This window comes from Pseudorasbora parva, chromosome 7 (assembly GCF_024679245.1).
Source record: "Pseudorasbora parva isolate DD20220531a chromosome 7, ASM2467924v1, whole genome shotgun sequence".
Lineage (NCBI taxonomy): Eukaryota > Metazoa > Chordata > Actinopteri > Cypriniformes > Gobionidae > Pseudorasbora > Pseudorasbora parva.
Genome location: NC_090178.1, coordinates 41,539,832 through 41,554,219, shown reverse-complemented (window position 1 = coordinate 41,554,219; position 14,388 = coordinate 41,539,832). Strand labels below are relative to the sequence as shown.

General features: G+C 38.7%; 1 pseudogene; it reads right to left on the bottom strand.

Moving 5' to 3' along the window:
- Nucleotides 1-13,618: 13,618 nt before the first annotated feature.
- On the bottom strand, nucleotides 13,619-13,735 carry LOC137083983 (5S ribosomal RNA; annotated as a pseudogene).
- Nucleotides 13,736-14,388: the final 653 nt, after the last annotated feature.

Here is a 14,388-nt window from a genome sequence, read left to right as displayed (position 1 = left end):
GTCGGACTGGAGCTCTCTGTTCTTTACCAATCCAGCCACGGGCCCATCCATCTGGCCCATCAAGACTCACTCTCATTTTGTCAGTCCATAAAACCTTAGAAAAATCAGTCTTGAGATATTTCTTGGCCCAGTCTTGACGTTTCAGCTTGTGTGTCTTGTTCAGTGGTGGTCGACTTTCTGCCTTTCTTACCTTGGCCATGTCTCTGAGTATTGCACACCTTGTGCTTTTGGGCACTCCAGTGATGTTGCAGCTCTGAAATATGGCCAAACTGGTGGCAAGTGGCATCTTGGCAGCTGCACACTTGACTTTTCTCAGTTCACGGGCTGTTATTTTGCGCCTTGGTTTTTGCACACGCTTCTTGCGACCCTGTTGACTATTTTGAATGAAACGCTTGATTGTTCGATGATCACGCTTCAGAAGCTTGGCTATTTTAAGACTGCTGCATCCCTCTGCAATATATCTCACTATGTTTGACTTTTCTGAGCCTGTCAAGTCCTTCTTTTGACCTATTTTGCCAAAGGAAAGGAAGTTGCCTAATAATTATGCACACCTGATATAGGGTGTTGATGTCATTAGACCACACCCCTTCTCATTACAGAGATGCACATCACCTAATATGCTTAATTGGTAGTAGGCTTTCCAGCCTATACAGCTTGGAGTAAGACAACATGCATAACGAGGATGATGTGGTCAAAATACTAATTTGCCTAATAATTCTGCACTCCCTGTATTATTATTATTGTTAATGTAAACGAAAAGGGACAGGGTTTTTTATATTTCATTTTGTTATATACATGCAGTGAATAGAATGCATTGCCTGCACTACATTTGTGTGGCTATAATACAGTATGTGTCACAGGTTGACTCAGAATTTTTGTTTGTTTTTGATCAGAGACATTTGGGCCTTACTGTGTGCTGTGTTATGTGATGGTGTTTACTGTGTGCATTAATATATTGGCACTCTGAATTGTAGTGGTTATGTACTGTGCATGTGCATCAAATTTGTAGTGGCTTTTGTTATTTCTTAATTTGACCTGCTTGACCCTTTTTAGACACTCATTCATGGACAAACCTGGCAACCCGCTTCCTGTTTTACTATGCCTATATTTGGACTCTGCTTCCTCCCCTGCTAATGTGACTTAATTAATTCATTAGAACTTGTCACCATATTAAACCATGTGTCGGATATTAAACAATGGCTTTCACAAAACTTTCTTCATCAGAATGAGAGTAAAACGGAATACATTATTTTTGGTTCCTATGTTTTACACCACGATACATCTCCAAACACAACCCCTCAAGTTAGTGAGGCCATAAAGAAGCAAGCTTTTTTCCAGCTGCGACTTTTAGCCAAAGTAAAGCCTTTTCTGTGCCGCAGTGATCTGGAAAAGGCAGTTCATGCTTTTATCAGCTCACGCATTGATTATTGTTATGCACTCTGCAGTGGCATCACACAGTCTTCACTCCATCATCTCCAACTGGTACAAAATGCAGCTTCTTGGCTTTTACACACAGCCACATTAGCCAAGTTCTCTGTTCCCTCCACTGGCTTCCAGTTTGTTACCGTGTTGATTTTTAAATTTTAATGTTTGCCTTTAAAGGGCTTCTTCTGCGATTAGGATATGGCTTTGTATCAGTAGTAACCCTGGAGTATATTCAAATGATTGTGCTTTCCCCCCTCATATCCCCCTGAGACAAGAGATTTATGCATTTTATTTCTGGAAAAATTCCTCCTATGACACAAATTGACGATATTTGCATCATCGGAGGAATGTTTGGGCAAAGGCAGAAGACTACAGCCAGCAGAGGGAGCCATTTCCGCATGTTTTGAACCCGCGCATGGGGAATGGGAGATCACACACTCAGAGCTCAGCTTAGCTGCAGGCACTCATTTAAACAGAACTATGCTGAGCAATAAATGTTTTAACTTCTCAAATTAATCTCTATGAAAGTTAAGCTTGCAAAGGCATGAACTGAAACGCGCCAGACTGAACTCGCGTTGTGAATGTATGCTGCGAGTGTGGTCGCGATTACCTCAGCTCTCATCATGAGAGCTCATTCAGCTCATTTATCTGACTCCTGCAGCGTTAGTGCTGTGATACTCGCGCGGAGACTTACTCATTATATTGAACAGACACATTAAGTTTTTAATTGTGACATGAGACAAAAATACATTTTCTATCTTTTCTCAGTCTAGAAGGCACCAAATTCAAAAATAATTTCACATTTCTACTACATTGATGACCCAGTTTAAATACAGATTCATCTTCCCAGTGTTGAAGTACCCCTTTTAAAGCTCTTAATGGCCTTGCGCCACCTTATTTATGAGAGATTTTAAGTGTCCAATGTCCAAACAGAGGATTCCGATCTCCCGGTACAAGCAGTGGGGCGATCGTTCTTTTGCCTTTGCCGCTCCTAAACTCTGAAACACTTTACCTGTAGACCTGCGTGTTCTCACAGACCTGGCCCTGTTCAAGTCCAGGTTAAAAACACATTTATTTAGACTGGCCTTTAACACACTGTAGCATTGTGTCACTTTGAATTATTTATTAATTATTTTGTTATGCCTTGCTTGGTGTATTTTGTTTAATTGTTCCTTTGCTTATTGCTTAATGTATTTATATATTATATATTGTAGATGTTTTCCTGTTTTAAATGCCCCTTGGTCCTCCTTTTGGTTGTTGGAAGGTGCTATACAAATAAAGATTGATTGATTGATTGATTGATTGATTGATTGATTGATTGATTGATTGATTGATTGATTGATTGATTGATTGATTGATTGATTGATTGATTGATTGATTGAAGAACACATATTGAGAAACGGTTCAAGACTTTGTGGGTTTAAGACTAAGACAGGGCAAGACCGAGTCAAGACCGAGTCAAGACCGAGTCAAGACCAAGACCGGACAAGCACTACTTAAATTAATCTAAAAGATCCATATCTACTGTCTGAGAAATTACTTATATTTAATAAATAAAAATAATTAGAATAGTAAGACACTATAGCGCTGTTACCAACCAAATCCCTGACAATAATATTCATGGCCAACAAGTTGCATCTGAATTGGTACAATTACACCTGCATAAATAATGTTAAGATTAATTTAGCATAAAACATTAAAACATTAACATTATTGAACAGTCACAGAATCATTTATTCAGCCGATTTGTTCAAAGCAGCTGATTTATTGATAACAAATCTTGTTACTAAACTAGCCACTTTAATTTACAGCCTGCACATCCATACTTACCCCGTAACTACACAGATAATTACCTCTTGATTAAAAAATACTTACAGTATAATTACCCCTTAATTAAAAAATACTTACAGTATAATTACCCCTTAATTAAAAAATACTTACAGTATAAATAATTTGTAAATTGTCCTGGTAGTTACCCCTTTATTCCCCCAATTTTACATATTGTTCCCATATACTTACTTTATAGTTACACTATAATTACAGGAAGTTATGCTGTAAATTCACTTTAATTATGCAGTACTTTCCGGGCCGTAATCTAAAGCGTTACCCACAACTTCTGCAAAATTAGCAAAGATACAGTTTAAAATATAATTTAAAATTAACTTCTTGTTTATTGTTTATTGAACATTTCTATGAATCAGTATAATTTGCAATCAGTAAGTAAAAAACTAGTAGGCTAAATTGTGCGCACGTTTTACTAATTTGTTCCATTGATTTGCTAAACGAATTAATTATACAACAAATTAATATAACGTGCGCCCGATTTATAAATCCCATTAATAATTAAGAGAATAGGGACAACCCTTTAGACCATGCACTTGGTGCGCCGACCATTTTTCCTGTCGTTAAACTAACAAAAGTTGACTCGGACCCGCCCTAATTTGATTTGCACTTGCGGGGTGCGCTTTAGACCATGCGCTTAGATCGTTAAAATAGGGCCCAGTGAGTGGTAAACAACTTTACTTTCAGCCTCTTCATCACACAAAGTGTTATAAGAATGGAATTTTATGCAAAATGCAAACATTTTAATGCAAAAAGTTCTGGACATTTTAAGGTACTTTTATGGTGTGTGTGTGTGTGTGTGTGTGTGTGTGTGTGTGTGTGTGTGTGTGTGTGTGTGTGTGTGTGTGTGTGTGTGTGTGTGTGTGTGTGTGTGTGTGTGTGTGTGTATTATAGGCAGCTGCCATGTATGGAGGAGGCGCTGCTACATATACCTATAACACCTGAGAGATGTGCTTTTGTGAAGATCTGTGTATGCCATGATTTTGTACGTGTTTAACTGCACCTATAATGTTTATGTCCCTGTAAATCATTTATTTTAAGTTGACTTAAATAAATTGTTAAAGTGTGTGTGTGTGTGTGTGTGTGTGTGTGTGTGTGTGTGTGTGTGTGTGTGTGTGTGTGTGTGTGTGTGTGTTTATGATACATTTTATAGCTTTACTGCCTCAGTACTCATTTACTTTAAAGGGGGGGTGAAATGCTGTTTCATGCATACTGAGCTTTTTACACTGTTAAAGACTTAGAGTCCCATCCTAAACATAGACAAAGTTTCAAAAACTAATGTTGGACGTTTGATGGAGTATTTCTGTGTTAAAAATACTCCTTCCGGTTTCTCACAAGTTTCTGAGTTTTTTTCGAGTATGGCTCGACTTGACGTTAATAGATCGGAAGGTCCTTGTATGGGCCGTACGGGCTCTTCTCGCCCGTAGGGTGTGCGTGCGTGACTAGAGCGAGAGAGGAAATGCACGCCCATAAACACTCTCTCAGGTGCAGATCCAGGCAATCCAGGCGCCGCGCTCCACTTTATTCCTACGGGTGACGTCAAGCGACTTCAACGCTTCAGCACAGCATTCCCGGAAGGCAGCGCTGCATTTGAACCGATTTGAACGCTGAAATGACGGGAAGCTTCACAACATCGCTTCAGCCGCATCACAAAAGTGGATCTCCACCGTTCACTGCTGTCACAGGACTTCACCAAATCATACCAAAGAAGTGTGTTTTTGACGGAGCGGCCCCAGCGATAAAGGTTCGCTCCTGCTTTGGAAGCAGCCGGTGAGTAAAACTGCTTCAAATGTCTATGCTGTTGGCTATCGTTGCGTGAGTAAACATCACTAAACAACACGATCGCGTGCTTCGTCATTCAAATGTGCTAACGGGCTCTATTGTTGTTCTATGTATAACGTTACACTAGTCTGACACGCAAAACCGTTTTGCTTGCTACTGCTAAGGTTTAATCGCATACAATAGTCCATAAACCGAATCATGTCCTCATAAACTGCGATTAAAGACACACAAATGTTGACAGGCCACTAAATACAGTACATAGCACAGAGACAGACGTCCTGCTGTTGCTGTTTCTCCTGTTCAATTTATTTCAGCCTCCGAATGATTCTGGATCATTACCTGTATTAGCTGAGCTCGATAGCCATGGGTTTCTCAACGCTTGAGGACGTCACCGCTTTGCGCGCTTGTCATTCTTTAGCTCCGCCCACACGATACGCCTCCAAGCGCTCGTTTTTTTTCCGGAAAGACTCGATACAGCCCATTTTTCTTTTATAAATATAATAAAACTAAAGACTTTTTGGAGATATGAAGGATGCAATACTACTCTATAGGTACTCAAGATTGACATGAGATTGACTGAAACTGAGTGTTTCACCCCCCCTTTAATGTGGAATAAAAGTGACCAAGATATTATTTTTTAAATATATGGGATCTGGACGTTATACTGGTTTGCATGTACATTAATTATACATTTAAGGTGGATATCATGTGTGACTATACAACACATATACATTTCTGTTTTGCTGTAAATTATTGGTCAGTCATGTATAATGTATTGCCATCAGATGAAACCTCTCGATCAGACCGTGTCACGTGAGTTTATTTGTGCCCACACAGACACTGATGCATACTGTATAAATGGGGTAGTGACATCCACTATAAACATGAATCTCCTGTGAGACTTCAGCCCATCTATAGGCCCCTAGTCTCACCCCATCTGACGGGTAAAAAGCACGTAGCCTCAGGCGAAGCTGGGAAATATCACCATAAGCCCCCAGTCACAGAAAAACACATCTGCTTTGTCATTTTTGGGAGCTTGAGCATTCACAACACACAAAGCTTCCCTCATGATGCTCAAACAAGCAAATCCTAGCGGTTTTTGTTATTGTGCATCATGCTCTGATGTCTTTATGATGGAATGAAGTGGGAGGGATAAATGACAGTAATACTAATTACAGCATATCTAATGTGTTTTTGTTCACATAAAGCCTTTTTTAATCATCGAAAGCTAAGAGGATTTCTCAGGATCTCGCTTTGCATTTGACCAGAATTAGTTAATTCCGTGTGGGTTATTTCTTTCTTTTAGTAGTGATTTATTACCTGTGAGGGTTCAAAATGCAGTACACATTCACATAATCATTTTATACTCGGGTTATATCTGTAAAAAGAAAAATTAAAATCTTTAGAACCAACAATGAAACATTTTTATTTACTTATTAATCTTGATCATTTACTGTATAAATATATTATTAATTACTGGTTTATGCTAGTTTGTAATGTTACACATTTAGCCTATATGTAGAAATTAACATTAAGCAAAAAGTACTGCATGCTGTGAAAGTATTGTTGGCTAAAGCTACATTTTGCATTAATGCTGACTTGTTTAACAATGTTTAACACTGGATGCTGAAAAGGTTTTTTTTTTTTTTGTGACAAAGTTAGAGTCAATGCCATTGCACAATGTTAAATTATGACTTTTAGTGCTTTTCTTATAAGAGGTTATGTCTTCACTTTGCTGAATTGCAGGATAGTGTTTTAGATGGAAGAATGTTAGTTTCAGAAAAGTTAGTTTCACTACCTAAAAGGACTTGTTTATAACTGGTATCATTAAGCATTTTGGCCAATCACAAGTGGACAACGCTAAATACAGGTTTAAATGGGCTCTAAAATGATATGAGCTTGCCAGATACGCGCTAGCCAGATGGGTTTTAAACTCTTTCAGCTAAAGAGCCAAGTTTGGTTTGAAGATGAAAAATGTACAATGTCTGATTTCTAAAAGAAATATCAAAGAAATGAAAGCTGATAAATATCAAAGCGTATTTTGACCATTAAATCAAAATATCTGGGGGTAAAAAGCCATACATTTACTTACATTGCAATGACTGTCCCCTTGAAGAAATCAGGACAGAAGTGGTTGGAAGTGGACAAAAAGTGCTAAAACACCAGGTGTAAACAGGAATGTGTCTCCCTCGTCCACTTGTGTTCCAAATGACCAAAACACATCTTAATACCAGATGTAAACGGCTAAGTCGCTGTTAAAGCAAAACCACGGAACTCGAGTCATAGCATGTGTGTGGTGTTCTTTTGCTAGGCTATTTTGTTTTTCTTGAGAACAGCTTGCCATGAAAAATTTAGCGAATGCAAAAGTGACTAATGCATTTTCTCAGTCTTGGATAAGAGCAATGAAAAATTAACAATGGAAATAATTAATTTTGATTGCTGCCTACAGAAATAAAAACTCGTGTTGTGCTGGATTACTTATTCATGCCAATGCAAATTCCTCACTCAGCAACACCCAAAATAACGTAAGAGCTTGTTCTATAAATTCTGGAGGACTCTTAACTTATGTTCCTGCGTGTAGCGATTACCGCATGCTCCCCTGCACATTGCAATGCTGAAAATTTAATTGTTTTTATTTTCAATTCAGCCCAGGCATTTAAAATGCATATAACCAGAGGTAAACAAGCATTCCTAGCAGTGTTTCATTTTGTAACTATTAATGCTTACCTTATTTCTGCCATGTCTCAGTGTCACACTAACATGCTGCTTTGTTCTCCTCTGGCTGCTTGACTAGATGCTGCCACAGATCAACATTACATTGTTATTTGCTTTAATATAACACCTGCTTCAGATTTCAATGATGTGTCCTTTTCAAAATGCTATTTGATTGATAAGTAGAATAACATATTACTGTAATACATATATATATATATATATATATATATATATATATATATATGATTGTTAGGCTATACATGCAGCTTTAAAGGTGGGGTAAGTGCTATCTGGTAACCGTTGTTGATATTTCAAATCACCAAAACAAACACGCCCCTACCCCCAAAAGGGTATCGCCCCTAATTTGATAGCGCCACCCCACACATACGTAAACCCAAAGGCATCAACGGCTATGGCAGAATCTCTGTGTATCTAATCCAGGTCGAATATTCAATGAAAAAGTCATCCCTTCTATCACAAAAACACAAACCGTTCTTGTGAACAACTCGATAGTACATGAGCAAGACAGTCCAACTAACGAACATATTACAATTATGACAAGATTAGAGTCATAGCGATCACAAAATCACAAACTGTTCTCATGAACAACTCTATAGCACAAGCCGACAGTCCAACTGACAAGATTAGAGATGGCGATCAAACTGTTCTCATGAACAACTCTAGAACACAAGCATGACAGTCCAGCTAACGACATATTACAATTATGACTGGATAAGGGTTATATAGATCATGAAAAGAGTAAACAAACATATATTAGGATTATAGTATCTTACTTATAGTATCTTACTTACTCTATCTTACTATAGATTTAGATGCTCCATACGGTGTGGAAATGAAACGGCGTGGAAACGGGTCTTTATCATCGCTGAAGTGAGACACAATACGATCGCAAACGACTAACAAGTGAACATGACACACGAGCATAGTCAAGCAGCATATATTAGACTAGTTGTCAGCTAATGTCCGTCATGTGTGACTCGTTTGTTTTGAATAATGACGTGCACAGAGCGAGAGCAAACGCTCTTCTCACCATCAATAGTAGACACGCCCCTAACCTGCTGTTTGGCTACAAGTTTGTTATTCCACTCTGCCCGTGTCCTTTTTCTAAAACGGTATTGAAATAACACTTATCCCACCTTTAATGAGCTCATATTTAATGTTTTTGTATCAACCACATTTTTATAAAAAATGTTGTTATACTGGTTAAAACTCTTAACACCCTAAAGGCAATCAATAATAGAAGTGGTCTAAATATACATATATATATATATATATATATATATATATATATATATATATATATATATATATATATATATATATATATATATATATATATATATATATCATCAGTGTGTTTCATGAGGCTTTGCACAGTTGTAGACACAGTCAATGAGTGCCTCAAACAAACAGCAGCCGTGTTTTACAGTTTTTCCTGAACAATTTGCTTATGCTGCATTCACAACATGTTATTACTCCCGTTATGACAACCAGTGACTTTCTATTCGAAGCTTTTGCTGTCCTCAAAATATGTTTTAAGTAGCAATGCTGAAATTAATCTGCCGGAGCAGGTGGTACAAGTAAGAGCTCTGTAAGTTGTTTACGTTCATTAATATTTTAATGTTATGTGCTTTCAGACATAAAGGTAAATTAACACCATTTCTCACGACACTTTACTGACTCTGCTGTCTGTGTTCATGTGTTTTGGAGGAGGCATGGCTTTGAAGAGCGCTCTGAAGTGTGAGTGGGATCTTATGCTTTTAAAGCTAGCTTGCTATTGCGAGCCTCTCTGAGAATTGCCTAACTTTAATGGGAAGACTGTATTGGCAAAATATTTGAAACATCCCTCCATATCATTGAATTCAGGGGTTTCAAGTTCCATGACCAAATGTGTATAAAATAAGCACCTAGGCATTCAGACACTTCTACAAACATTTGTGAAAGAATGGGTCACTTACCAAGTCCAATACAAAGCTTTGGATGCGGTGGTTTAAAGCATCCCACCACTGGACACTGCAGTGGAGACGTGTTCTCTGACCATGCTTATCTGTCTGGCAATCCGATGGATGAGTCTGGGTTTGGCGGTTGCCAGGTGAACAGTACTTGCCTGACTGCATTGTGTCAAGTGTCAACTGCTTCATTTTCAAGTGAAAGGAACTCTTAATGCTTCAGCATAACAAGGCATTTTGGACAATTTCATGCTCCTAACTTTGTGGGTACAGTTTAAGGATGGTCCCTTCCTGTTCCAACATGACTGCGCAACAGTGCACAAAGAAAGGTCCATAAAGACATGGATGAGCGAGTTTGGTGTGGAGACTGCACGGATTCCTGACCTCAACCCGATAAAACCTTTGGGTGAACCTTCCCAGAAGAGTTGAAGCTGTTATAGATGCAAAGGCTGGGCTAACTCCATATTAAACCCTACGGATTAAGAATGGGATGTCATTAAAGTTCATGTGCATGTAAAGGCAGCCCCCCCCCCCCCCCCCCCCCAAAAAAAAAGACTTTTGATAATATAGTGTATGTGCTTTTAAAGTGCCCAATTATGCTTTTTTGAACACTACCCATCCATGCAGTGTAATATAAGCTATTTGTGAATTTTAGGTTTGCAAAGTTTGACAGATAAAGTTATTGTCTCTTAAAATAAATTATAGATTCTGAACTGACGAAAAGAGTCGTCAGTCGACTTCTGTTTTTTAATAAAAAGGATTAGGATTCATGGTGGATTTGAGGAAGTTTCCAGAGCTGAAAGTCAGTGGGCATTTCATTTCTGAAACTGAGTTATAGACCAATCATAATAGACCGGTCCACCTGACCAATTAGAGCAGAGGAAGCTTTCAGAATGGAGGGGTTTAGAGAGACTTTATCAAGCTGTTTCAGACACTGTGAAAATAATGAGATGGTGTGTAATGTATATTATGAAAAAAATTAAGTGTTTATTCTGACCTTGACTGCATGTAAACTTCTTGTAGGAGACCTCCAAAACAAAACTAGTAACTTTTAAAATAGCACAATCAGGGCACTTTGTCACAGTAGAATCATTTAAAATTAACTAGTGATAAAATAAATAAATAAATAAATAAATAAATAAATAAATAAATAAATAAAAACAGTTACAGTAAATAAACAACACTTTCACTGAAATAAACAAAAAATGAACCTCTTTAACCTCTTTAGCTAGTTAACCTCTTTAGTAAACAAACTAACAATGATAAGTGCTTCTAAAGCATTTATTAATCTTTGTAAATGTTCATTTAAGCATTCACTACTACATTCTGTTAGTATCAATGGTAACATTTGATACAATGGGTGCACTAATATGCATTAATTAATATGCATTAATTTGTGCTAATTAGTTAATGAATGACTACATTTACATTGATGCATTTAGCAGAAACTTTTATCCCACGATCTGTCATGGAGAGGCGAAGAAATGCAAAAAGTGCCCTAAATACAGAGATTTGGATATTACTCAGAGTAGTAAAAAACAGAAAAGGGAGGGAAAAGAGAAAAAGAGGAGGAAGAGTTAGAATTGTATTTTTTATGATAATATTAAGTGCTCAAGGAAGAGATGAGTTTTTACCTGAATGAAGTGAGTGATTCTGTAATGCGTATGGAGGACGGAAGCTCGTTCCACCAACAAGGAACAGTGAATGAAAAATTTCTGGAGAGGGATTTCATGCCTCTCTGTGATGGTACCACAAGCCTTCACTCGTTAGCTGAGTGAAGACTTCTGGTGGGGGTATAGACTCGTAGGAGCGAGTCAAAGTATGCGGGTGCTGAGCTTGTGGTGGATCCATAAGCAAAAGTCAGAGCTTTGAATTTGATGCGGGCAGCGAGTGGTAGCCAATGCAGAGAGATGAAAAGAGGTGTGACATCTTTTGGGCTCATTAAATACAAGATGTGCCGCAGCATTCTGGATCATTTGCAGCGGTTTGATTGCACATAATGGAAGTCCAGCCAGAAGCGCATTGAATAGTCAAGTCTAGAAATTACCAGGGCTTGGAAAAGTCAAAACGAACGACTTATGTTCGTCTTGCCTAACCATCTTAGGGAGGCATGAAATCCTTCTCCAGAACTTTTTCATTCACTGTTCCTGGTTGGTGGAACGAGCTTCCGTCCTCCATACGCATGAAAGAATCACTCGCTTCATGTCTAAGACGAGTGACAAACGACTAACAAATTAAAAAACTATATAAGCAACTAATGAGCTTTCTATATGATTACAGTTTTTTTTTTCAATTGCTAACAAACTAAAATCAAAATCTTCCTTCAATTAGCAAAACCTTACACTCAACACTGTCAAGGTAACACTTTAAGGTACAAGTGGCCTTCACTGGGGCTGTACCCTTATGGGTACATTATTGTACCTCTAAGTCAGGGGTAGGCAAGTTAAGTCCTAGATATTTGATGTCCTCCAGAGTTTAGATCCAACCCTTCTAGGCCACCACAGTATAAAACTAATGGCTCCCAGCATGCATTGCAACATTAAGTATGTCTCCGTTGTTGATATTCATGTGCTGTTTCTTGATATCTGTATGCGTCTAAACTTGTCCCCCTTAGAATGTTTTTGTAGCCAAAGAAGATGGGGACCAAATTTATTAGATGAAATTCAGGCAAACTTGGTACCCATGGGTTGACATTGAGAGAGGCTGGACAGAGAATCCAGCCCAACCTCAGCAGATATAAAACACAAACCTTTGAAAATGCATGAATGAATCAAATGATTTTACAATGTGAAAAGAAATCCATATTTTCATCAATATGCAGTAGGCTACTTGTCTTGTGTAGGGCCTGTTTGGTCAGTATAATCATATGCTTTACTCTTACAATATCTCTGAAAAAAAATCAAACTCAGATTATATCATTAGAAAAGTAGAAAGTGTTTAAGATTGAGAACAGCATTGTGTAACTGTTTCAAAAAGACTGAAGTCATATGAAATGTGTGTATTTGGTATGGTAACAAAATATTGTTTTTATAAAGTAATGTATAGTTTTGACAAAAGTGTTCCATTTTGCAAATGATCTAAAGTGTTGTGCTACTTTGGTGTAGAGTTGTGTTAATTGTGTGTAGTGTTTTGACAAACCGGCCCTGTTTTCAAAATTGTGCTTAAGCAATTGAAAAAAAAAAAAACTGTAATAGATTAAGTAATCAATACATTGTTATTAACGGGTCATAATGTATGAATTCCCTAATAACATATAATATTAACTGATAATGTAAATTACCATGTTAATTACCACATTGGGTCAAAGCCATGTGTTTCAACTTCCAGTTGTCTGCTTTAATTAATCATTAGCTAATGATTTTCAAAGGTATCATTAGGTTATGACTTTACTTGTCAAGCACATGACTGTTAATAATAATAAAAAATAGTTAATTATATTTATATAGCGCTTTTCTAGACACCCAAAGTGCTTTACATATAGAAGGGGGGAATCTCATTAGCCACCACCAATGTGCAGCATCCACCTGGATGCTGCGACGGCAGCCATTTTGCGCCAGAACGCCCACCGCACACCAGCTGATTGGTGGAGAGGAGACAGAGTGATTAAGCCAATCAGGATTTGGGGACTATTAGGAGGCCATGATGGACAGCGGCCAATGGGCAAATTTGGCCAGGATGCCGGGGTTACACCCCTGCTCTTTATTGAAGGACATTCTTCGATAAATCGGGATTTTTAATGACCACAGAGAGTCAGGACCTCGGTTTAACGTCTCATCCGAAGGATGGTGCTCATTGACAGTATAGTGTTCCCATCACTTTACTGGGGCATTAGGACCCACACAGACGACAGGGTGAGCACCCCCTTCTGGCCTCGCTAACACCTGTACCAGCAGCAACCTGGTTTTCCCATTTGGTCTCCCATCCAGGTACTGACCAGGCTCAGCCCTGCTTAGCTTCAGTGGGAAACCAGTCTTGGGCTACAGGGTGATATGGCTGCTGGCTGTTAACTAATTCTAAATTCATTCAAAACCCATAACCACAATTACATATTATTTAAGGGGGGGGGGGGTGAAATGCTGTTTTAATACTGGGCTTTTTACACTTTTTACACACAAAAACTAATGTTGGGCGTTTGATGGAGTATTTCTGTGTCAAAAAAAAACTCCTTCTGGTTTCTCACAAGTTTCGGAGAGGTTTTTTCGAGTATGGGTCCGCTTGACGTCGACAGAGCGGAAGGTCCTTGTATGGGCCGTACGGGCTCTTCTCCCAGAAGGGTGCGTGTGCGCGTGACCAGAACGAGAGGGGAAATGCATGGCCATAAACACTGCTCTCAGGTGCAGATCCACTCGTCTGAGCAACACTTCTGTGGCGACACGCTCCACTTTATTCCACTATATTATGGGTGACGTCAAGCGACTTCAACGCTTCAGCACAGCATTCCGGGAAGGCAGCGCTGCATTGGAACCGATTTGAACGCAGAAATTACGAGAAGCGTCCCATCACGCTTCAGTCGCGTCGCAAAAGTGGATCTCCACGGAATCTGGGTAGCGTTTTCTTCTCCACGCTTGAGGACATCACCGCTTTGTTTGCGCTCGTCATTCTTTAGCTCCGCCCACACGATACGCCTCCAGGCGCTCTGTTTTTTTTTTTCGGA